This window comes from Triturus cristatus, chromosome 3_1 (genome assembly GCF_964204655.1).
Source record: "Triturus cristatus chromosome 3_1, aTriCri1.1, whole genome shotgun sequence".
In the NCBI taxonomy this organism is placed as follows: domain Eukaryota; kingdom Metazoa; phylum Chordata; class Amphibia; order Caudata; family Salamandridae; genus Triturus; species Triturus cristatus.
The window spans coordinates 832,925,564-832,949,411 of record NC_140583.1 but is presented as its reverse complement, the minus strand read 5'-3'; the positions used below and the strand labels follow the sequence as shown (position 1 = coordinate 832,949,411).

General features: G+C 46.2%; 1 long non-coding RNA gene across 1 annotated transcript in view; it reads right to left on the bottom strand.

Annotated features, from left to right (window-relative positions):
- The window catches only part of LOC146861146 (uncharacterized), a 332,017-nt gene that overhangs the window by 84,162 nt on the left and 224,007 nt on the right, over nt 1-23,848 (bottom strand). Inside the window, exon 2 of the long non-coding RNA XR_014979234.1 lies at nt 10,749-10,852. This is a non-coding gene — a long non-coding RNA (uncharacterized LOC146861146). The remainder of the gene's footprint in view (nt 1-10,748; nt 10,853-23,848) is intronic.

The following is a 23,848-nucleotide window of genomic DNA, read 5'->3' as shown; positions in this document are numbered from 1 at the left end:
AACTGCGCTTTGTCTGTCTCAGATTTAGGAAGCAACCTATTTTAGAGCATTTTCATGTATTCTGAGATGAAGGGGTCATTGTAGTAGCATGTGGTGGTGGGCAGTGTCAAATGCAGCTGTAGGTCCAGACACAATTGGGTGGCCACTCTAATCTTGTCCACTATGAGATTTAGGTGATCCCAGATGGATATAATGTCTGACTGTCTTTCTATCTGAAGCTGGAATGATGATCTGTCATCAAGTCATTTTCTTCTAAATTTTGAAAATTGAGTAAACACTGCTCTTTCAGATATTTTTCCTAAAAATAGCCCATTTGATCTAGGTCTGTAGTTTGCAGGGTCAGATGGGCTAGGGTTGTTTGTTTTTTTAGAAGCAGTCTAGCGTAGAAAGTTTACAGCTTTGGTGTGAATGAATCTACTTCCATGGACTTGTTGAGTAAGCTTCTAGCTACCTCTCTTGCACAGGTTGTATGAAGAATATATTTAAAACAATTTAAAGGTGGCAGGTCTGAAAGTGATCCTCGAAGGTCTGTTTGCAATGAAAATGTTGAGGATATCATTTTCTGAGAGGTTATTGAAAGTATGTATTGTGGAAAAATGCTTTTGTCTCGTTCTTTGGTGGTTGGGTTATGGGTTGGGGTGAAGTTGTCAGTGTTCTCCGTAAGGCAATTTTCTATCTTTCTCATTTTTTAGATCAATTTCACTGAAATGTTATCACTGAAGTCTTGTGATTGTGGTGTTTCTGTGTTTTGAAACTCAGATTTGTGAACTTTTGCTAGATTTTTGTGGAGTTCCTTAGAAGTGAAGTCGTCTTGTGTCAAGTATTTGGAGTAATGGTGTCTTTTTGTGGGCATACTGGCTCTTCTATGGGCTCTGGTATAGTGGCCAAGTGGTAATCTGTCTTTGTCATCTCTTGATTTTCTCCTTTTGTGTTGTATGTTGAGTTGTGTTTTCATTCTGTCATTAATCCATTTGTATTCATTATGTGGGTAACTCTGTATGTGGTCTTTATTGGTATCTGTTTGTCCAGTACAGTGGAGATCTACACGTAAAGGGTGTGTGTGTCTTGAAGTCACATATTTATTGGTGTTATTTCAAGATGGTAATTGAGTTTATGAAAGTCTAGCTTTATCCATTGTCTGTATGAGTGTATGTTTTGGTGGTTTTTGGTGTCTTTGAAGTGTTGTCTCTTCTCAATCTTTTATGTAATGTCACTGTCTTTGACTTCTAATTTCCGTGTGATGGAGGTTTGCACTCACTATCTTTTCTTGTAATGGGAGTGTTACAGCATATCCCTGCTGTTCCTTTGCCCAATGGGAGATATGCAATGACATCAATGTACATCACTGCTGAGTTTACAGCTATTTACATAGACAGCTGGTTGCCATGAAAGTGAAGAGACAAGACACAGAGTAAGGCCTCACAGGCACATATGAAATACAACAAACAAACCAAGGATCTTCAACTTTTGAATGAACCTTTGAGCGGGCCACTGAGATCTACTGGAGGAGTCTGGCCAATCTGGCACTCCTCTAGAATAGGGCCTGATTCACAAAGGGACAGTAACATTTTGAAAGAACTAGGCTGTGGCATTGTGAACCTCTCCCACAAACCCATCTGAAGGGAGCTGGCACTGGGTCCAATGAACCCATAAGCTTGTGACTATTTGATCAGTTCCTTATGGGACCCCTTACGTCACAGGTCTGCAGCCATTGGTTCATGAATCACACTAAGAGAAAAGTATGCAAAGCTAATAGTTCTAAAATGCAGAGCTATTGGCTTTGCCAATGTTTTTTTGCAATCACCTGTGCTCACATACGAGAAGATGCATACACATGCATGCATCCACATTGACGTTTACACATGCGTCCAGTGTCATGCCAGCACAAAAAAAACATGTTACACTGTTGTGTGCATGCACTGACATCACAATGCAGAAGCACGCACGTCATGACACAATGGGATGGGAAGGAATGGGGAAAGCAACACTGAGAGCGAGGGGCGTGAAGGAAGGTAATGTTAATGTAAGCTGGGTCAGTAGTGGAAGGCTAAATGTCAATCACTCAGAACAATGTAAAATCCTCCTGGGTGGAACAACCCCAGGAATAGGGAAAAAAGCCGCTGAACCAGGAGCATGGAAGTGAGATAGACAAGAAAGCCATCCAACCACGAGTAAGGAGCTGGGCCATTTTATGTCTATTGGAAACAACATGTCAAGCCAAGAGGCAGTTGAAGATGCAGCTGAGACCAAAAATGGGACAAAAGAGAAACAAAGGCACTGAAAATCAGAGACTGGGAAAGGAGTGTTGAAGTGGTTTTGCAAACCACACTGTTGCCTGTAAAGGAATCCTGGAGCTAACTAATGCCAATACGGGAGAGATGATGTGACAAAGACAGACCTAAGCAATTGACGATATAACCATGCTTTCAAGGCCTTTCTGAAAGCTAACAGATCCTGTATGGCTCACAAGGATAGTGGAAGTTTGTTCTATAGTTGGGATGCCCTCATCGAGAAGGACTGGCCCCCTAGACATTCACATCTAGACTTTGGGTTGATAACCATGTTCGTATCCGATCAGAGAAACATGCGGACTAGTATGTAGTGTTCAAATGTATGCTGAAGATAAAGGGGCCCTGTCCTATAAAAATCTTTGTGGTTGCATCAAAGTGATTTAAGCAAGTTCCTCTTGGGCATAGCTAGCCAGTGTAGAGCATCCAAGGCGGCAGAAGCAGAGAAATGCACAGGCCTTTGTAGCTCTAATCTTGCTGTTACATTTTGAATTTGTTGCAGCCCGTTCTGAAGGCCAACCACAGAGCCCAAAAAATTGAATTACAATAATCCAGTTGGCTCAAAATGGTCGACTGCACCACCAATAAACGAGTCAAAAATGAAAGAAGTGGCAAGATTTTCAGCAGGATTCGCAGCCACGAAAAACAAGGGGCAGATAGCTGATTAACATGATTGGACAGAGATTTATTTTATTTTATTTATTTTATTTTATGTAGTTTGTAGAGCGCACAGCTACCCCCGAAGGGGTGTCCCGGCGCTAGAACCTGAACCTCCAAAGGAGAGGAGAGGAGCAAGAAGGGGAAGTAGCGTAATAAATCAGAGTCCAGAGAAGAGCCAAGTTTTGAGTCTGGCCCGGAAGATGGATACAGAGGGACAGAATCTAAGATCGACTGGCAGTGCGTTCCATAGTTTAGCCGCAATTACACTGAACCCTCTGCCACCCATTCTGGATAGTCTGAAACGGGGAGAGATCAGAAGGCGTAGGTCATTGGATCTCAAGGATCTAATGGAACGGGATATTGAGACACGTTTTTTCAGGTAGTTAGGTCCGCGATCGTTGATGGCTCGGTAAGTGAGAGTGAGGACCTTGAACTGGATACGGCTGGCCACAGGTAGCCAGTGCAGTTCCTTACGATATGCGGTTACTGATTGACGGTAGGGAATATTGCCAATCAGTCTGGCTGCCGCATTCTGAATAATCTGCAACCGGTCAATCAGGTATTGGGGAGCACCCGCATAGAGGCTATTGGCATAGTCCAGGTGGGACGTGATGAGGGCATGGGTAACTGTACGGCGGGAGTCCAGAGGGAGATAGGGAAGTATTTTTCTAATCATGCGCAACTTCAGGAAGCAGGCAGAGGTCACTTTATTAATCTGAGTCTTGCATGAGAGGGAGTCATCAAACTGGAAACCCAGGTTGCGGGCTGAGTGGACGGGAGAGGGAGCGGGATCAAGTGCCGCGGGCCACCACCAGGAGGATGGGATGGAGTTTTTCTGGTTAAAAAACAGCACCTCTGTCTTGTCTGCATTGAGTCTAAGATGGTTTTCAGACATCCAGCCACTGATGTTGTTGAGACACTGGCGGAAGTTGGAGAACGCGGAGTCAGAGTGGTCTCTAAAGGAAAACACTAGCTGGGTATCATCAGCATAGGAGACCACCCTGACTCCGTAGGACTCCACCAGGCCGGCCAGTGGGGCAAGATAGATGTTAAAAAACAGAGGGCTGAGGGCAGAGCCCTGTGGCACACCGCAAAACAGGGGTTTTTCCTCCGATTGAAAAGGCCGCAACAATACCCTCTGACTTCTTCCTGAGAGGAAGGACTTGATCCAGCCAAAGGCAGTGCCGCCAATGCCAATCTGTTTTAGTCGGTCAAGGAGGATGGGGTGAGAGACTGTATCGAATGCAGCGGACAGGTCGAGGAGGACTAGCATGGCCTCCTCGCCCCTGTCCACGCACTCCCGGATTGTCTCCGATACTTCCAGCAGAGCCGTCTCTGTGCTGTATCCCGCCCGAAAACCAGATTGTGAGTCGTGCAGTAATGAGTTGCTTTCCAAGTACTCCGTGAGTTGCAACTGCACGGCTTTTTCCAAGACCTTTGCGGGTTTGGGGAGAAGGGAAATGGGGCGGTAGTTGGAGAAGACAGTAGGATCAGCATCTGCCTTTTTTAGAATGGGGATCACCAAGGCTTCCTTCCAAGTGGTAGGGAAAAAGCCATGGTGGAGGGAGGCGTTCCAGATGGTGAGGAAAGAATCGGCTAACGAGGGGGCCAGCTCACCCATGAGTTTGGCAGGGACAGGGTCAGAGGGTGCGCCAGACTTACAATGAATGAGTAGTCTGATGGCATCCTCCTGGGTGAGTTTATTAAAAGCGAGAAAGGGCAGTAAAACAGGGGGACTAGTGGACGGAGGCCGGGATATTGGCCCTTTAGGGAAAGAGATGCATAGCTTGTTGATTTTTTCAAGGAAGAAGTCCGACAGTCCTTCGCACAGGGTCTGACTAGCTGAGTTCTGAGTGGCCCTAGCCGGAGGATTGATGAAATCTTTAACGATGGTGAAGAGGGTTTTTGAAGAGTTTTTGACCTTGGCAATTTGAACTGAGAAATAATCTTTCATGGTGATTTTTTTGTGTTTAAGAAATGTTTTCAGGGCATCTTTGTAGGCAAGCTTAGCTTCAGGGTCGTAATTTAGTCTCCACTTCCGTTCAAGTGCTTTGCATCTACTTTTTTCCTCACGGAGAGAGGTGGAGAACCAAGGAGCAGAGGGGCGAGATCTAGTAGAGGCAATGATTTTCAGGGGAGCAATGTGGTCGATGGCATTGATGAGGGCAGTGTTAAGCCTGGTGATATTTCCGTCGATATCAGAGGATAGATGATCCGTCTGGAAGTGGAATACCGGGTCCAGGGTGGCGCATGTCACTTTGTGCCACTTCCTTCCCAGCTCCTTCCTGGGTGCAGGAGGAACAGATTTCCGATCTAAGGCCACAGAAAAGGGGATGAGGTAGTGGTCGGACCACGTAAGGGGGAGGGGGGGGAAGACAGTGATAGTGGAAAAGTTGGCGAAAATAAGATCTAAGGTGTGACCAGCCACGTGAGTAGGGCCGGTGACTAGTTGAGTGAGGTTAAGACTACCCATGATTTCCAGCAGATTATTCACTTTCGCGCAGAGAGGGTTGTCAGCGTGGAGGTTAAAATCACCTAAAACTAGAAAGCATTGATGTTTAAGAGATAGGTCGGCCAGCTGGTGGATAAGAGCGGTAAGGGAAAGGGAAGCAGCAGTGGGGGGGGTTATAGATTAGTGAACCAGCCAGTATAACTGCTGCAGAATCGGATACAGAGAAGTATAGGGCTTCAATTATACCAATGTTGGTAAGTTTGGTAGTGGTCAGCTGAAGACAAGATTTGAAAATTACTGCTAGTCCGCCTCCCGATTTACCTCCAGCCCGGTTAATACATTTTATGTCATAGCCTGAAGGAATGGCCAGATAGATGTCCGGAGAGGAGGAATCAGTTATCCAGGACTCAGTGAGAAATAAAATATCCCACTCGTCGGAGGAAATCGACAGCCAGATGTCGTTGGCATGACGGGGGAGAGACCGGCAGTTGACCAAGCCTGCTTTCAGCATCCGGTGGTTAGATGCGGGGAGCTGCGGCGTGGGATGAGAGAGAGAATGAAAAGGATAGGGAGGGAGAGTGAAGTTGCATTGAGGGCAGTGAAAAGGAGCGGATTCTAAGTGGATAGGGTTGCAGGGGGTTGTGGCCGCGCAGTGTAAGGGATTGAGTGAATGCAGTTGGGAATTGGTCCAGGACGTGCGAGCGGAATCAGCGGAACAGACAGGGGGACTAGCCCTGGGCCCGGTCCAGGCCCGGACGGGCCCAGACGGGCTTGCCTTTGGCGCGCCTTCGGCGCGCTGACGGCGCGCCCGCTGCGCCCGTCCGCTGCACTTCCTAGCGAGGCACATAGTTTATGCCTGAGTGGGGGGGCGTCACGGGGGCGTGGCCAGCTGAGGTGGGCGTGTCAGGAAGCGCCTCGCCCTCAGTAATGGCGATGGTAGGGATGGTTGCAGCGCTGAAAACGCTGTTCGTGACCAGGAGGTGAGTGGATAAGTTTTTAAAAACAGAGAAATACACAAACAATTTTAAAAGATTAAGGCTCACTCCCGGCTTCCGCCTCAGGAGACTCGTGGTTCTGTTGTGTCGCGCTATCAGCTGCGCGCACTTTATAGCCGGTATCAGGGGGCGTGGCCAGCTGAGGTGGGCGTGTCAGGAAGCGCCTCGCCCTCAGTAATGGCGATGGTAGGGATCGTTGCAGCGCTGAAAACGCTGTTCGTGACCAGGAGGTGAGTGGATAAGTTTTTAAAAACAGAGAAATACACAAACAATTTTAAAAGATTAAGGCTCACTCCCGGCTTCCGCCTCAGGAGACTCGTGGTTCTGTTGTGTCGCGCTATCAGCTGCGCGCACTTTATAGCCGGTATCAGGGGGCGTGGCCAGCTGAGGTGGGCGTGTCAGGAAGCGCCTCGCCCTCAGTAATGGCGATGGTAGGGATCGTTGCAGCGCTGAAAACGCTGTTCGTGACCAGGAGGTGAGTGGATAAGTTTTTAAAAACAGAGAAATACACAAACAATTTTAAAAGATTAAGGCTCACTCCCGGCTTCCGCCTCAGGAGACTCGTGGTTCTGTTGTGTCGCGCTATCAGCTGCGCGCACTTTATAGCCGGTATCAGGGGGCGTGGCCAGCTGAGGTGGGCGTGTCAGGAAGCGCCTCGCCCTCAGTAATGGCGATGGTAGGGATCGTTGCAGCGCTGAAAACGCTGTTCGTGACCAGGAGGTGAGTGGATAAGTTTTTAAAAACAGAGAAATACACAAACAATTTTAAAAGATTAAGGCTCACTCCCGGCTTCCGCCTCAGGAGACTCGTGGTTCTGTTGTGTCGCGCTATCAGCTGCGCGCACTTTATAGCCGGTATCAGGGGGCGTGGCCAGCTGAGGTGGGCGTGTCAGGAAGCGCCTCGCCCTCAGTAATGGCGATGGTAGGGATCGTTGCAGCGCTGAAAACGCTGTTCGTGACCAGGAGGTGAGTGGATAAGTTTTTAAAAACAGAGAAATACACAAACAATTTTAAAAGATTAAGGCTCACTCCCGGCTTCCGCCTCAGGAGACTCGTGGTTCTGTTGTGTCGCGCTATCAGCTGCGCGCACTTTATAGCCGGTATCAGGGGGCGTGGCCAGCTGAGGTGGGCGTGTCAGGAAGCGCCTCGCCCTCAGTAATGGCGATGGTAGGGATCGTTGCAGCGCTGAAAACGCTGTTCGTGACCAGGAGGTGAGTGGATAAGTTTTTAAAAACAGAGAAATACACAAACAATTTTAAAAGATTAAGGCTCACTCCCGGCTTCCGCCTCAGGAGACTCGTGGTTCTGTTGTGTCGCGCTATCAGCTGCGCGCACTTTATAGCCGGTATCAGGGGGCGTGGCCAGCTGAGGTGGGCGTGTCAGGAAGCGCCTCGCCCTCAGTAATGGCGATGGTAGGGATCGTTGCAGCGCTGAAAACGCTGTTCGTGACCAGGAGGTGAGTGGATAAGTTTTTAAAAACAGAGCAATACACAAACAATTTTAAAAGATTAAGGCTCACTCCCGGCTTCCGCCTCAGGAGACTCGTGGTTCTGTTGAGAGATAGTATGTCATCCATTTAAAGTCCAAGGTTACAAACTAATTAAGCCAGGCAAGAAACCCAAATAGTCGAGTTCTGAGACAGCCAAGAGGTAAGAGCTGTCATACAGTGATGGAATGCATCTAAAGGGTGAGGCACTAAGTAGTCAATGGAGATAAGCACTTATGTCTCATCTGCTTAATTAATTAAATTCACCCCATGTGATCTAATGAGCTGTACCAAGGCACAAATGAAAAGATCAGAAAAACTCAAACTGAGGCCGGATCCCTGAGGAACACCTTGTCACAGTGTCTTGAACTCCGATTGAAATGGCAGAGATGAACAGCCTGACATCTGTCTTTTAAACAGTGCCTACACCATTGCAAGGCGGAGACAAAGATGCTCACCTTCACCAGTCGGAAAAGCAGAATGGTTTGGAACACTGCCATATTATTCAAGTAAGGAATGAAGAAGGAATGAAAGGGAGAAATAAAATGAGGAACACAGAAATAGAGAGAAAAAAAGGAAGATGTGAGAAAGCAAAAAAAGGAATGAGAAAAGGAGAAAAACTAGTAAATGGGAAATACAAAATAAAAAGACTGAAAGAAAGAAAGGAGATAAGAGAACAACAAAATAAGGGGAAAAACACAAGGGAAGAAAGGGAAGAAGAAAACAGGAATGAAAGCGAAAGCATATGGATGAAATTTTGGCAGACAGATATCGGAGATATGGACGACACTGACTGGCAGGATGCGACTGTGTCGCCTATAGAGGTGGCAGACTCCTCTAGATTACGGCTGGTACAACTGAAAATACTACACTTGACCTATTACACACAGGTGACACTGCATAAGATAGGAAGAACCCCTGACCCGCACTGTCTACGCCTATGTGGTGAAATAGGTACATTCTATCACACTCTGTGGGAATGCCCACTGCTTACACCTTACTGGACAGCAGTGATGGACACTATTACAGAGGTCAGCGAGAAACAAGTCCCGCTCGATCCTAAATGCTGCCTTCTGAATGTATGGGAGCCTACAGACCTTAACCACGCTGAACGTCAGTGGGCAATGACGGTAATGATGATTGCCAAACGAAATCTAGCACAGAAATAGGGGACGGCACATGCTCCAACTCTACTCGAGTGGTGTAGGGATATGGATATGGTCATGGCGGTCGAGAAGGCTACATACATTCACAGAGGATGTCCAAAGAAATGGGGAAGAGTATGGGGCAAATGGAATGCCTACAGGGGGAACATATGTACACCTCCGATATTGGATCATGATTCAGATGATGAGATATAACGCTACTAAGGTCATTGAAGGTATGTTATCTTTGTGTGAAATGTTTACCAATGGACTGTGTATAACTGTCATCTCGATTGTAAGAAATGTATATGCAGATTGTGTTTGCTTTCCAACAAAAACATATATAAAAACAATCTACATTTCTAAGTGGATCACTGGTATTGGTAAGTGCAAGGATGGGTACAATCAAGGGCCATTTTCCGGGCCTCTCGTAATGAGGGCTATACAGTGGGGAATGGGTCAGCCTATTGGTTATAATGGGTTGATTTTCTTGCCAATCCCATATGCTTGCTTCTTATTTAATGGCTTTTCTTCATCTTATGTCAGTCTCTTCCCTGGAGCATAGCATCTTTACTATTCTTTTGATGGTTTATGGTTTACATTCAGGGAAATACTTCTTTTTCATTAGCATTCAACATTCCATAAAAGGGCATGAGTTTTCTTGAAGTCTCTACCACTTCCCTGTGTGCTGTTTTCCACTTTATTTCTCTGCTCACCCACCCTCACCTCATCTGTTGCTCCCCTCACCCTTCCTTGCTTTACCACTGCTCGTTGGCAGCATTGGCTAGCTCCTTTTATCCCCAGCTCCACTGTAGAATTAAGGTCTGTCCAAACAAACAAAGACCAGAGGAAAGATTTACTGCCACATTGTTATGCCTGACCTGCACCTTGAGCTCTTAAAACAAATGTTTGCTGCAGCTTGGAATCTGCAAAGCCCATGTCAACATTTTTGGCAAGGATTCAGACTTTTCTACATATGAAGATAAATCTTTTGAAAGATTTGTAAAGGGGTCATATATTAAATATGTAACGTTTTGTTGTTGTCGCAGTTTCTGAAAAGTAAAAAAACATAGCTACAGTTTAAGTCAGTTACAGGATATAAAACAATCCCGACAAGAAAGTGAAAATGCAGTGGAATCAAGATAAGCATAATGTGAGAGTAGATACGTAATCTGGAAAAACATATAATGGAACCAGAGGATTTAGTACAGGCAAATTATGGGCCATTTATGAAAACTATGAAAGAGATTTCTAGAAATTATATATTATCTATATTACCATATAAAATAGGTGAAACAACCCTATATGGCTGAGACTATTTCAAAAGTAGTTCCCTAAACTGGTACATTATCATAGGATGATGAACCCTCAACCACCTAGCGCGGATTGCCTCACAGTAGGGTTTGCCATCTAGCAGACAGCAGCATGGATACATATTGCTATCCTGTAGTGATTATCACTGTTGATTATGAACAGGGGAGGCCTTGCATTGGGTAGGATAGTGATTATGTGTCAGCTTCCCAACATCTACCTTCGTCAACCCTTGGAACTGCCTTCAGAGTTGTTTGAGGGTGGTCTAGTGTTAACTTGACTAAAGTTTCACTTCCACAGAGTTTAAAGCAAGAGAGTTGAGCAATTGAACGATAGCCTTCTTGGAACTGTGTTTTATAGAAACCACACTACGATGACCAAACTGCAACAGATGATTGCTGGTGATATGTACCTGTTGAAAGTTCTGGAATTGTGGGGTCGTCTAGTCCTGTCTCCAACATCCAAGACCACAGTGGACCCAGCATTCAGCTCTATGTGCACATCTTCACCTTTGGTCTGAAGAAAGGAACGAACACAAATGCTAGCTTGGACAGCATTAATGCTCAGGACATCATTATTGGCCTGTTAGAGATTAAGGGCATTAGGATTAGCTCATGGGTTGTGTTTATACACTGAATGATGTGCACTGTGACAATGAGGTCCTGTAGAGATATGCCATATAACATGAACTTCCAGAAACAAAGGCAGAATGTTCAGCATAGACTTCTTACATCTCAAAAGGATTCTTTTTTCTCTGTCAATCTCTCTTTGAAGTACTAGCTTGAACATCACAAGGTTGTCCAGAATATACAGTCTTCTAACCAGGACGCTTCACTGGTCATAGTATAGTCAGGAAAGGTGCATGTGGGAGAGGTATATGGTGGGAGAGATTGCAGGCTATGCTCTTTTGTATGCTAATTTTCCGAGTCAGTGAAACCAGATTTGTTTTTAAATTCTTTTCCTCTTTCCCTTGGTGGCTTTCTCTGGACTATTAGTACTGAAGGCAATAGTTGAAAGCAAACTCTTAGGTGTACAGCAAGATCTGTGGAATAAGTGGTGTTTCTGCACCATTATGCTGGGGAAGCCTAGTTGCAGCCGCGGCGCGTGCAGGGGTGGGGCCGGGTGGGCGATTTCGACAGAAGACAACGAGTGAAAATTAAATAAATAAATAATTTTCCCTCATCATCGTCTGTCAAAATTCCCCCCATTCATCCTCACCTCTCTTACCTGCACAGGCCGTAACTGCTTGGGTGTGACAGCAAGAAACAGGCAAGAATTAAGAATTATTGTTGTTGTTGTTATTGTTATTTTGGATTTATATCGCGCCCAATCACTTACAGGTCTCTAGGCGCGCGGAAATCGATGGTAACAGACAATAAACTCGGCAAACACAGAATGAGAGGCACTTTTTGGTCTAATTTACACCCAGGGATCTTTTAAACAGCAATGTTTTTAGCGTCCTTCTAAATCGCAGAAGATTCCCCTCCCTGCGCATCACCTCAGGCAGTGTGTTCCATAGCTGAGGGACTAATACAGAGAAGGCTCTTCCTCCCTTAGTTACAAGTTTGTAACGGGGGCAGACCAAAAGCTGAGAGTCTGAGGATCTAAGTGTTCTCACTGGACTATACACCTCCAGACGCTCAGTGATGTAAGCTGGTGCCTGACCATAGATTGCCTTATGAACTGTGCATAAGTTTTTGAATTCCACGCGCTCTTTAATGGGGAGCCAATGCAAGCTGTGTAGCAGGGGAGAGGCCTTAGTTCTCCTTGGGAGTCTAAAAATTAGTCGTGCAGCATCATTCATCACGACCTGCAATCTGTTAGTGAGAGTTTTGGGTAGGCCAAGGTAGAGAGCGTTTCCGTAGTCTATCCTTGAGATGACGGTTGCTGCTACAATTGAACGCATCATTGACTGGGAGAGGACAGGGGTTAACTTTCGTAACTGTCGGATGATGTTTGTACAGCTCCCCACCACAGATGAAATTTGACTGGCCATTGACAAGTCGCAATCCAGTTTGATCCCCAAACTCTTTACGTTCATGCTTGGTTTTGGAGCAGGGCCCAACTCAGCTGGCCAATAGAGGTCACTCCAGGGTGAGGCGGTAGAAGGAATCACCAGTACCTCGGTCTTATCTGGATTGATCTTTAATAGGTTTCCAGTCATCCATTGCACAGTGTACCTCAATATGTTCTGAGCATTGAGTTGTGCGGTACTTGAATTATCGACACTCAGCAACAGCTGAGTGTCGTCCGCATAGTTAAAGACTCTGCAGCCCCTGCTTGCCAGTGATGCAATCAAAGGTTGTAGGTAGATATTAAATAACAGTGGGGACAGGGCAGAGCCCTGTGGCACCCCACATTCCAGGGTCCCCACCTCAGATGTGTGTTCCCCCAGTTGTATCCTTTGCGTTCTTCCCAAAAGGAAGGATTGCAACCACTTAAAGGCCAGACCTTTGATCCCAAAGTCTCTCAATCTCTCCAAAAGTAAGGCATGACTGACCGTATCGAACGCCGCTGATAGATCTAACAAAGTCAGGGCGCTCGGTTTCTTATGGTCAGCCATGCCTCTTAATTCATCCAGCACCGAGAGCATCACCAACTCGGTGCTGTGATGAGCTCGAAATCCTGCCTGCCGCTCATGGAGTAGATGGTGAGATTCCAGATACAGGGACAGGGATTTTAATACATGTTGTTCAAGTATTTTGTAGAGGAAAGGCAGTTGGGAAATAGGCCTGTAGTTCTTTAGCACTGCAGGATCCGCACCGGGTTTCTTCAGTAGTGGCCTTCACGTGCCTCCTTAAATTCCACCGGTATATACCCTGTTTCCAGAGATCTGTTGAGGAGAGAAATGATACATTTCTCCAATAGAGGACGGGCTACACGAAAGATGCTGGGTGGGCACGGATCTGCTGGAGAGCCAGATTTAATTTTTCCCATCAGTTTCTCCAGACTCAACTCATCCAGCTCTGGAAATGCTGTAATAGTACAGTCAGCTAGATTATGCGAGGTTGAAGTTGTGGCAGTTCCGTTTAACAACCCACTCTTTATTTCCGTGATAATGGCCTTCACTTTTTCTAAAAAGTACGCCTGAAAGGAGTTACAGTTTATAGGGGACTTGGAATTGTCAGATTTTTTACTTAGCTCTGACAGGATTTTAAAAGTCTCTTTCTGAATGTTGGCTGCCTTATTTAGCCGGGACTCATAATATTCCGCTTTAACTAGAGCGGTAAGCTTTTTATAAGAATTAAGGGAGGCTTTGTAGAGGTTTCTAGCTGTGTCTTGCTTGGTTTTCCTCCAACCCCTTTCCAAGGCTCTGAGCTTTCTTTTATGTTCCCTTAATAAAGGCGTGAACCAGGGAGCCCCCTTACCAGCACCCCTTATCAGCTGTGACTTTACTGGCGCTATTTGGTCAATGGCCTGGGCCAGGCTCTGTATTAGACCAGTATATTCTTGGTCCAGGCTACGTTCCAAATCTGAGGACTGATTCAATGGCAGTAGTACCTAGTTAAGGCCATTAAATCAACCTCAGTCCAATTACGGGTACTCCTGGTTTCTAATGATGTAATATGTATATGGCCATCAATGGGTATCTTACAAGAGACTAGATGGTGATCTGACCATATACAATGAGTAACATCTTTAAGAGTGACATTTGTGTCTGTCGTCCACACAAGGTCAAGAATATGGCCTTTAATATGTGTGCGAGTGTCGACAAGTTGTGTAAAACTCAGGGCAGTCATTATAATATCCAATTGACGTGTGGCCAAGTCCCGGTGGGGGTTATCCCAGTGCAAATTAAAATCTCCTGTCACCAAGATTTTCGTGTATCGGGTACACAGGTCCGACATAATGGGTCCGAAAAGGTCATAGAAAAGCGGGGTAGACTTTGGTGGGCGGTATACTGACAGAATCACCCAGCAGACATTATACATTGTTAACTTTACCCCAAGCAAGTCAGATAGATCCACTGATTCAGATAACAGTAGCTCGACTGACAGGCTCTTTTTAAAGAGGATAGCTACCCCTCCCCCCCGAGCACCTCCCGGACGGTTGTGCCATATGGCATCATAGCCCCCTGGGAGAGCGGCAATGATGTCAGGCAACGAGTTGTCATCCAGCCAGGTCTCCGAGAGGGTCAGGACATCGATGTCATTGTCCTGGAGTAGGTTATATACTTCTACATGATGGCAGTGGAGCGATCTCGTATTTAAGCTGGCAATCTTCAGTATAGAGCCCCGGCCTGAGGGAATGACCTTATGAGGGCGAGATATAGCATGAGTCTTGATAGTCTTCAGGGTTTCGTAGTCCGGACACCTCTCACCTTTATCCAGACTGCGCAGCTCCACTGGGGAATAGGTAATCCTATAGCCAGATGTCCGTGCCTCCGGGCCCGTCCGTGCGCGGACGGGCGCAGACGGGCCGGACTCTGGCGTGACTCCGGCGATGCTCTGGCGAACCCGCAGCGCGTCAGCATGACCGGCTTAAGTACCGGTCTAGCGTCCTTGTGACGACTAGACCGCAGCGATCCTCAGCCCTCACCCAAGATGTCCGCCGTTCTGGCAGTATGATTGAATGCTAATGCAAGTGGGGGAAAGGGGCCCGCTCCAAACGCGGTGCTTTCAAGTTTTAAGTGCAGGTATGAGGTGGAGGCAATGAGATGAGAGATAAAATCAAGGTGAAACAATTATAAGAATTATAAACAGCATTTATAGCTAAGGTTTTCTGATATTTTACAATACTGGAAGCTAACTAGATAGATAATGTAGACTTTTTCTGACAAGCACAAAAGATGTATACTTTCCATGTATCTGTAATTCTGATGCACATGGACACATGAGCATTACAACTTTTCTTTCATTGCACCTTCCTTTCCAATGATTGATTCGGTTTTATCGAATAGGTATACCCCATTTCTAATATTCCATCTTACTAAGTTAATGCTCTGAGAAGAACTAGCAATGAGATGAACTGGATGTACGTTTAGTCAAACTATAGATTTAAAGAAACTACTTCTGGCATCAGTCTCCTTAGTTACTTAAAATATAGGTGCGAATGTGTGGGATTTTGGTATATTTGATTACTGGTTTCACAGTTAACTTAATCAAACTCAAATATAGCTACCTAGTGTGTCAAAAAGTTTAATTTAATTCAACTTAATCAATCAGGGTTTTTTAAAGGGCAGCTACTCACCTGTGAGTATGTCAAGACGCTGAGGGGGGGGCTGGCTCCGTTGGGTGCTGGGATCATCTGGAGAGCCAGGTCTTGAGGTCCTTCCTGAACTGGAGCAGTGTGGGGCTTTGCCGGAGGTGGAGTGGGAGGTTGTTCCAGGTCTTGGCTGCGAGGTGGGAGAAGGACTTTCCACCCGTTTTGGTCGTGTAGATGCATGGGATGGTGGCCAGGGAGAGGACGGCTGATCAGAGTTTTCTTTTGGGGGCATGGCAGGAGAGGCGATTGTTTAGGTATGCCAGTCCGATGTTGTGGAGGGCCTTGTATGAGTGCGTCAGGAGCTTGAAGGGTATTATTCTTTTGATGCGGAGTCAATGGAGATCGCAGAGGTGCTGGGTGATGTGGCTGTGACAGGGGATGTCTAGGATTAGTCTGGCAGTGGTGTTCTGGGCGGTCTGGCGCTTGCGGAGGAGTTTTTGGTTGATTCTGGCATAGAGGGCGTTGCAGTAGTCCAGTCTGCTAGTGATGAGAGCATGCATGACCGTTTTTCTTGATTTGGATGGGATCCATTTTAATGTTTTTCGGAGTATGCGGAGAGTGTTTAAGCAGGCCGAGGATACGGCACTGATATGGAGGTTCATAGTGAGCGATGAATGCAGTATGATGGTGAGGTTTCGTGCATGGTCTGTCGGCGTGGTGGGGTTCCGAGGGCGGGGGCCACCAGGTGTCGTCCCATGCTGAGGTGGTAAAGCCTAGGATGGGGACTTCTGTTTTCTCTGAGTTGAGTTTCAGGCAGCTCTTCTTCATCCAGATTACAACGGCTTTCATTCCTTCTTGGACGTTGTGCCTGGTGATGTTCGGTTCCTTGGTGAGGAAGACGATGAGCTGGGTGTCGTCGGTATAGGACACGATGTTGAGTCCGTGGTTTCTGACGATGGTTGTGAGGTGGGCCATGTAGATGTTGAAGAGGGTGGGGCTGAGGGAGGATCCCTGGAGTACTCCACATCTGGTCTCTGTTGGTTCTGAGATTTAGGGTGGGAGTCTGACTCGCTGCGTTCTGCCTGTGAGAAATGAGCGTGCCCAGTCTAGGGCCTTTCCTCGGATTCAGGCATCGTTGAGTCTGGTGGCTACTGTGGGGTGGGAGAGGGTATCGAAGGCAGCTGAGAGGTCCAGGAGTATGAGGGCTGCCGTTTGGCCCTGGTCGAGGAGGGCATGGATGTCATTAATGGGGGTGAGAAGGCCGGTGTAGGTGCTGTGGGTGCTGTGGAATCAAGATTGGAAGATATCTAGAATGTTGTTAGCTTCAATTAAGTTTTCCAACTGGGTGTTGACTACCTTTTCGATGACCTTGGCTGCGAATGGAAGCAGTGAGAAGGGCCTGAATTTCTTGAGGTCAGTCGGGTCCGCAGAGGTTTTCTTCAGGAGGGGGTTGACTTCGGCATGCTTTCAGTCATCGGGGAATGTGGAGGTCTCGAGAGAGCAGTTGATCGTTCATCATTCTCCTTCCTTGCTCCTCATCTCTGGAATAAATTGCCAATGCAATTACGCATCTGTGAAAATCACTCCCACTTCAGAAAAGCACTTAAGACTTACTTATTTTAAGAGTGCCTTTTGCCTACCGTCCACCTGTCTTGGTCCCGCGCCGAGTTACCCTTCCGGGGGTGATTCGAGCACATAATAAATTAAAATAACATAACATTGTCCAGCGTAGTTCTGGTGCAATGGCTGTGGCAGACCTGTGGAAGATGTGGTAGGGACAAGGGCCTGAGGGTGCTCCGGAGTGGATGCTCTTCACGGTTTTTAAGGTGTCTTCTGTTGTGAGCGTGGTCCAAGTGAGTAGGGTCTGTTGGGTGACGTCGCTTGGGGTGGGGGAATGATGCGGTGCAGAGGTCTTGGTTTTTGAAGTTGTCATAGAGCGTCTTAATCTTGAGGTGAAAGAAGGAGCGGAATCTGTTGGAGAGGTCTTGGGAGGGTGGGATGTCTGTAGTTTCGCTGCCGGGTTTGGCAAATTCCTGAATGATGGAGAAGAGTTCATTGGAGTTGTGGGCATTGGTGAGGATTCTGTCTTGGAGGGAGTTCTTCTTTGTGGACTTGATTAGTTGGTGGTGTGCTGTGGTGGCTGTTCTGTAGGCAGTGCGTGTGTCAGTGTTTTGCTTTTTTCTCCATGTCTTTTCAAGTCGTCAGCAGGAGCGCTTGGATTCTTGGAGTGTGGGGGTGAATCAGCTTGCTTTCTTGTTGTGTCGTCCTGTAGCTTTCTTGAGGTTGGCGAGTGTGTCAGCGCAGTTGGTGATCAAGCAGTGGCGGTTGCATGCCGTGGTGTTGGCATCTGGCGTCAACGAATGTGGAGGTCTGGTGAGGGCGGAGGTGAGCTGTTCTTCAGTGACTTTGTTCCAGTTTCTGCGGGGGAGGCAGAGCGTGTGCTTGTGTACGGTTGGTTTTTTAAATGAGAAACGAATGCAGTGGTAGTCCATCCAGAGAAGTTCCGTGGTGTGGCTGTAGGAAACGCTGTTTCCTTCTGCGAAGATGGGGTTGAGTGTGTGTGTGTCGCTGTGTGCGTGGGGGCGGTGACAATTTGCTTCAGTCCTATGTTGGCGAGGTTCTCTAGGAAGGCGGTGGTGTTGGGGTCATCGTGGTTGTCCAGGTAGAAGTTTAGGTCTACGAGTAGGATGTAGTCTGTGGAGGAGTGCACGTGGGGGCGATGAGGTTGGCAATCGAGTCAGTGAAAGGAGCGCAGGGGCCGGACGGCCTGTAGATAAGGGTTCCGTGGAGAGTCGTATTGGGGTTAGTCTGGATCTGGAAATGGAGATGTTTCATGAGGGTCGTGGTGATGTCCGGGTCAGTGGTTGTCATGCGAAGGGAGCTTTGTAGATGATGACGATGCTTCCTCCTGGGCGGGTAGGGCGGTCTTTTCCTACAATCTTGTATCCATCTGGAATGGCGGTTGCAATGTTGGGTATGGAGTTGGCGCTGGTCCAGCTCTCTTTGAGGAAAGCGACGTTGGGCGTGTGAGTGTTTAGGAGATCCCAAATTTCTATGGTGTGCCTGTGTAGGGAGCCCACGTTGAGGAGGATGCAGTTCAGCGGTTTGTGTGTGGTGGCGTCCGGTAGGCTGGGGGCAGCTTGTGGGTGAAGGTGCAGCGACAGTGTCAGCAGGAGATCGGGACTTGGGTACTAATCAGCGCCGAGAGCTGGCTGTTGTTGCCGTGTCCGGGGTTGAGAGAGTGGAGGATACTAGAGTCGTAGCAGAGGCGGGTCGGGGGACATGGGTCTCTGGCGCTGGTTGCGGTCTGGTCATCTGGTCTTGCCTTTGGTGCACCAGTGGCACAGCCACTGCGCGCGGCCGCCATTAAATAGGGGTCAGGGAGGGTGGTCAGCTGAGAGGTGGGAGTGGGAAGGACACGCTGGAGGGGAAGGGGCCGCGGGGCAGCAGCGGCAGGGAGCATGGCACAAAAAGAGAAAAATGTTCAAATTCGAAATAAGGGGCAAAAAAGAACAGATAGGGAGAGCAAAAAGAGAGAGAGCAAAAAGATTTAAAAAAAGGCCACAGAGGGCACTGAACAAAGTGGACCAGCAGAAGAGCAGAGTGCTCTCCCACTGAACCACCAGGGATGAGGTACAGGCAGGAGCCTGCGGATGGAGGAGGGCCTCGAACACCTACCTGGAACGGAGGGTCCAGGCTCAGAGAGAAGTACCTCAATGTTGGAGCTGCGCGGGGTCAGAGCAGTTACACTGACCAGGTCAGTGGTCTAGCTCTTCTTGTCACGCAGGGGGCGCCATTAAGTAGGGGTCTGGGGAAGGGCGGTCAGCTGGGAGGCGGGAGCGGGAAAGACACGCTAGAGGGGGGATGGGCTATGGGGGCAGCAGAGGCAGGGAGCGCAGGAGAAAAAGAGCAAAAAGAAACAAAGGATCAAAATAGAAGGAGGGGCAAAAAGAGAGAGCATAAAGAGAAAAAAGGAGAGCAAAAATAGAAAAAAGGGCACAGACGGCACAGAACAAAGTGGACCAGCAGAAGAAGAGTGCTCTCCCACTGGACCACCAGGGATGAGGTGGAGGCACCAGCCTGCGGTTGGAGGAGGGCCTCGAACACCTACCTGGCACGGAGGCTTCAGTCTCAGAGGGCAGTACCTGGATGGTGGAGCTTCAAGGGGGAGAGCAATCACACTGACCAGGTCAGTGGTCTTGCTCTTCTTGCCGCGCAGCGGCCGCCATTAAGTAGAGGTCGGAGGAGGGTGATCAGCTGGGTGGCGGGGCGGAAAGGACACACTGGAGGAGGAAGGGCCGTAGGGGCAGCAGCGGCAGGGAGCATGGGAGAAAAAGAGCATAAAGAGAAAAAGGATCAAAATAGAAAGAGGGGGATAAAAGAGAAAAGGGAGAGAAAAAAGCGAGAGAACAAAAAGAGAAAAAAGAAGAGCATAAAGAGAGAGAGCAAAAAGAGAAAAAAAGGGCACAGAGGGCACAGAACAGAGCGTACCAACAGAAGAGTAGAGTGCTCTCCCACTGGACCACCAGGGATGAAGCCCAGGCAGGAGCCTGCGGGTGGAGGAAGGCCTCGAACACCTACCTGACACAGAGGCTCCGGGCTCAGAGGGCAGTACCTCAACCGTGGAGCTGCGCGGGGGAGAGCAGTTACTAACCAGGTCAGTGATCTTGCTCCTCTGCACAGCGGCCGCCATTAAGTGGGGGTGGGAGAGGGCGGTCAGCTGGGAGGCGGGTGCGAGAAGGATATGCTGGAAGGGGAGAAGTTGCGGGGCAGTGGCAGGGTGCGTGGGAAAAAAAGCATAAAGAGGAAAAGGATCAAAATAGAAAGAGACGGCAAAAAGACAAAAAAGGGCACAGAACAGAGTAGACCAGCAGAAGAGCAGAGTGCTCTCCCACTGGACCTCCAGGGATGAGGCGCAGGCAGGAGCCTGCGTGTGGAGGAGAACCTCGAACACCTACCTGGCATGGAGGCCCAGGGCTCAGAGGTCAGTACCTCAACAGTGGAGCTGCGTGGGTGGGGAGAGGAGTCATACTGACCAGGTTAGTGGTCTTGCTACTTAGAAGCAAGAAAAAGGATTTGCATTTTGCCAAAGTGCAGGTTAGTTTTCAAACAATAAAAAGCACCTGGCCATAAAGTTGATGACACATCATAGGAATGATAGGTTTAAAGCTACCCTGAGGCTCATATACAAACTACAATCACTAAATCAATATTTAATGCAAGTGCTACCAGAAAAAGCCACAGCCTGTAAATCAGATAACAAGTTTGGAAAGAAAATGCACATAAACGCACTCAGACAGAAAATGTCATTTTATTAAGGTAATACAAAAACTTTACTCTGAATAATCACACATAAAGGCCTTCTAGAAAGTATGGGAGGGGTGGTGAACTGTTAAGCGAATGTCCATTCCAACGTAACAAAGGCACAGTCACAGAGAGCTGAAAACATTCACTACCTCTGCTCTTGAAAACTCACTGACGGAAATTACAGACAATAGTCATTCAACAAATGGAACACAAAGTATTCTAGAGCATGGTGTATCTGCTCGCCTCCTCGTCCACAGCACTTTGCAAGAATTGTCCGATCTAGATCTATTAGATGGACCAGATTAAAGATTTGCTTTTGCACTAATATTCAACTGACTTCACCACCACCCTAGACTTCTTCCAATAGAAAGACCTAACAACTTGTTTAGTGTGGAAATAAGCTATATACACTACATGTAAATAGAATTTAGGCATCAGGCTCCAGAGAAGGACTGTATTATCAGTGAAGGGAGTATGAATCACAACCTAGGCCCAATGGATGGAAGTCCTAAAGAGTTTAGAGGCATCCTGAAGTAGACTACCATAGAGTACACAATTTATTTCAAGTTTTTTCACTTTACATATATTTAAAAAGCAAGAAAAAGGAAACAGACGTTTGCAGAAGAAGCGTACAAGGTGTACCATTCAAATATTCAAACTACAGTTACATGGGCATTTGCAAACTGTGCATCTCATATGATTTACAGCCACTCATATTTGTTGAAATAGTCTCTTTTTCTCACCTTTGCTCATATTCATATTTACACAGCAAACTTTTATAGTCACACGGCCATCTGTAACATTACCACTGGCTCCACCTGTAGCCTCTCTGAAAGTACACGCTATGGCAGAGTAAGCACACGTAAAATAATGTACACATTTACTGTTCTTTGTCAGTTACAGAATTCACATACATCTATAAATCTTGTTCTATTCACGTTATTATTGCTCTTGAAGGTCGAAAAATGAATTTCTATTAAAATACAGTGGGTTCAATTCACAAAGAAAAATAATACAACTGCACCTTTAGTAGTGCTCCTACTAAAGGTTGCAGATTTACCTCTAATGGGAGTTCGCAAGCATTCCCAGTACTATGCCTGGAAAGCTGTGTCAGGTCAGGTTTCCAAACGTACTACTTGGAATGTCATGTGACATATTTCCTGTGCTATCATTTCCCCAATGCATTACTGTGCATATTGTACAATTACACACCGGGGAACTGCATCCCCATGTGTGGACATTCTTATTTCTTAAAACCCCTTCTCCTACACCCCCTTCTAGCTTGAAGGTGAGCCATTCCTCTCCCCATCCTGGGCAGGGGAATTACTGCATCCCTTTGCTGAAGTAAAAAGTACCAATTCCAGGGTAAAAAAAAGAGTCAGATCGGTTTGTGAATACAGACAAACTCATACATTTGTTGGTGGTCATAAACTTTCAAGGTAAACCACTCCTTGATCTACCCACTGTGCAGAGAAATTTTCTGTAATGAATTTCTGACAGGCGAAATTCGGCCATTTTGCCCATAAAAATGTGTTTACATGCAAAAATGGCTTTGTGAAGCAAGCTCAGTATGTCTCACATTTTTCCTACGTCCATACTACCTTTCATATTTGCTTTAGGTATGGGACAAAGGAAACTTAGGGTCTGATTCATAAAGTTAACTTACACTTTTGAGTAAGTTACTACTATTTGCTTAATCACACAAAATTGAAGTGTAAATTACTACTTTGAAAAATACCCAAACCACTAGTAAATCAAGCTCTACGATTGGCCCACACCTGGTAATGTAATACCCTTCTACATAAAATAGTGGAGAAAGAGAATTAAATAAAACCCAAGAGGATATAATGCTAAATTATATTAAATGAAATTAATTAAAATAGTTACAAATATCAATAAATATAATAAAAGGTTAAAAAAATATGAAATAGCACATATATTTAATTTATTTATAAAATATTTGAATGCTATTTTGAATTTAAAAATGAATGTAACACTATTTTAATCAAATGTAACTAAAATAATGTAATTAATTATTCACAACACTTGTATTAAATATTTTATGCAGGTGGGAATTTACTTTTTAATTTAAACTTCAGAAAAATAATTCTATTGTAATTTAACATAGCTCCAGTTACTAAAGTTTTAATTCAGAATTAAGCTAATAGTGATGTCGCATTTTTATTTTGTTCTGTATGTGAAAAAATATATAAAATGAATTTATATTGATATTTAACATTTTTTAAATATTTATGCTCAAGTTAAAGGAACAGTTTTATTTTCCCCTTCACTTTACCATGCGGTAATTACCGCACCTACTGCAGAGTCTCCATATGTTAAAATATGGCCAACCATTCTAACTAGAATATTTGAGTATGATCAGCAGATCATCAAAAGATGAGGCCAGAGCTATAGGAGGTCGTAATGGCTTTGTTGATAAGGGGAAATAACACAGACTGTCCTGTGCACAGTACGTAGTGTTTTAAATAAGACATGTACTGCTATAGGAAGCTAATTTACTTTAACTGTTGTTTTTAAATCGCCATGAGTGTATCAGAAATATCAGTTACAAAGCTATACAATATATGCAAATACTGGATTGTACACATGTTCATAATTACTGTTGCAAAAAATAAGAAGAAATAATGTGTTTTAAGAAACTTGAAAACCAATGAGGATTTTTATTTTTTTAAATGAAAAAGTATGGACTGATCATAAAAAAAATGTGTTTTAAAAAAAAAAGAGTTAGAGTTGAAAAGCATGGTCATGCCATACGGATACAATTATTTTCCTATGTTGATTTCAGAATCAGTTACCATCCAAGTAACTTCTATGACAAGCAAATCATGTATCAGGAAAGGAGCCTTTCTTGGCTTGAAGTGCTTGGGGTTCTTCAACAGCCTGGCTCCCCAGCTGGCTTTTCCGAAATGCTGAGTTTGAATCACTCGGGGGTGCAGCGCTTGTACTTGTAAATGCTGAGTTTGAATAACCCGGGCGTGCAGCGCTTGTACTGCCACTGCCTCCGTTCGCCCGGAGGTAACCTCGTGCAGCTGCCCTGCA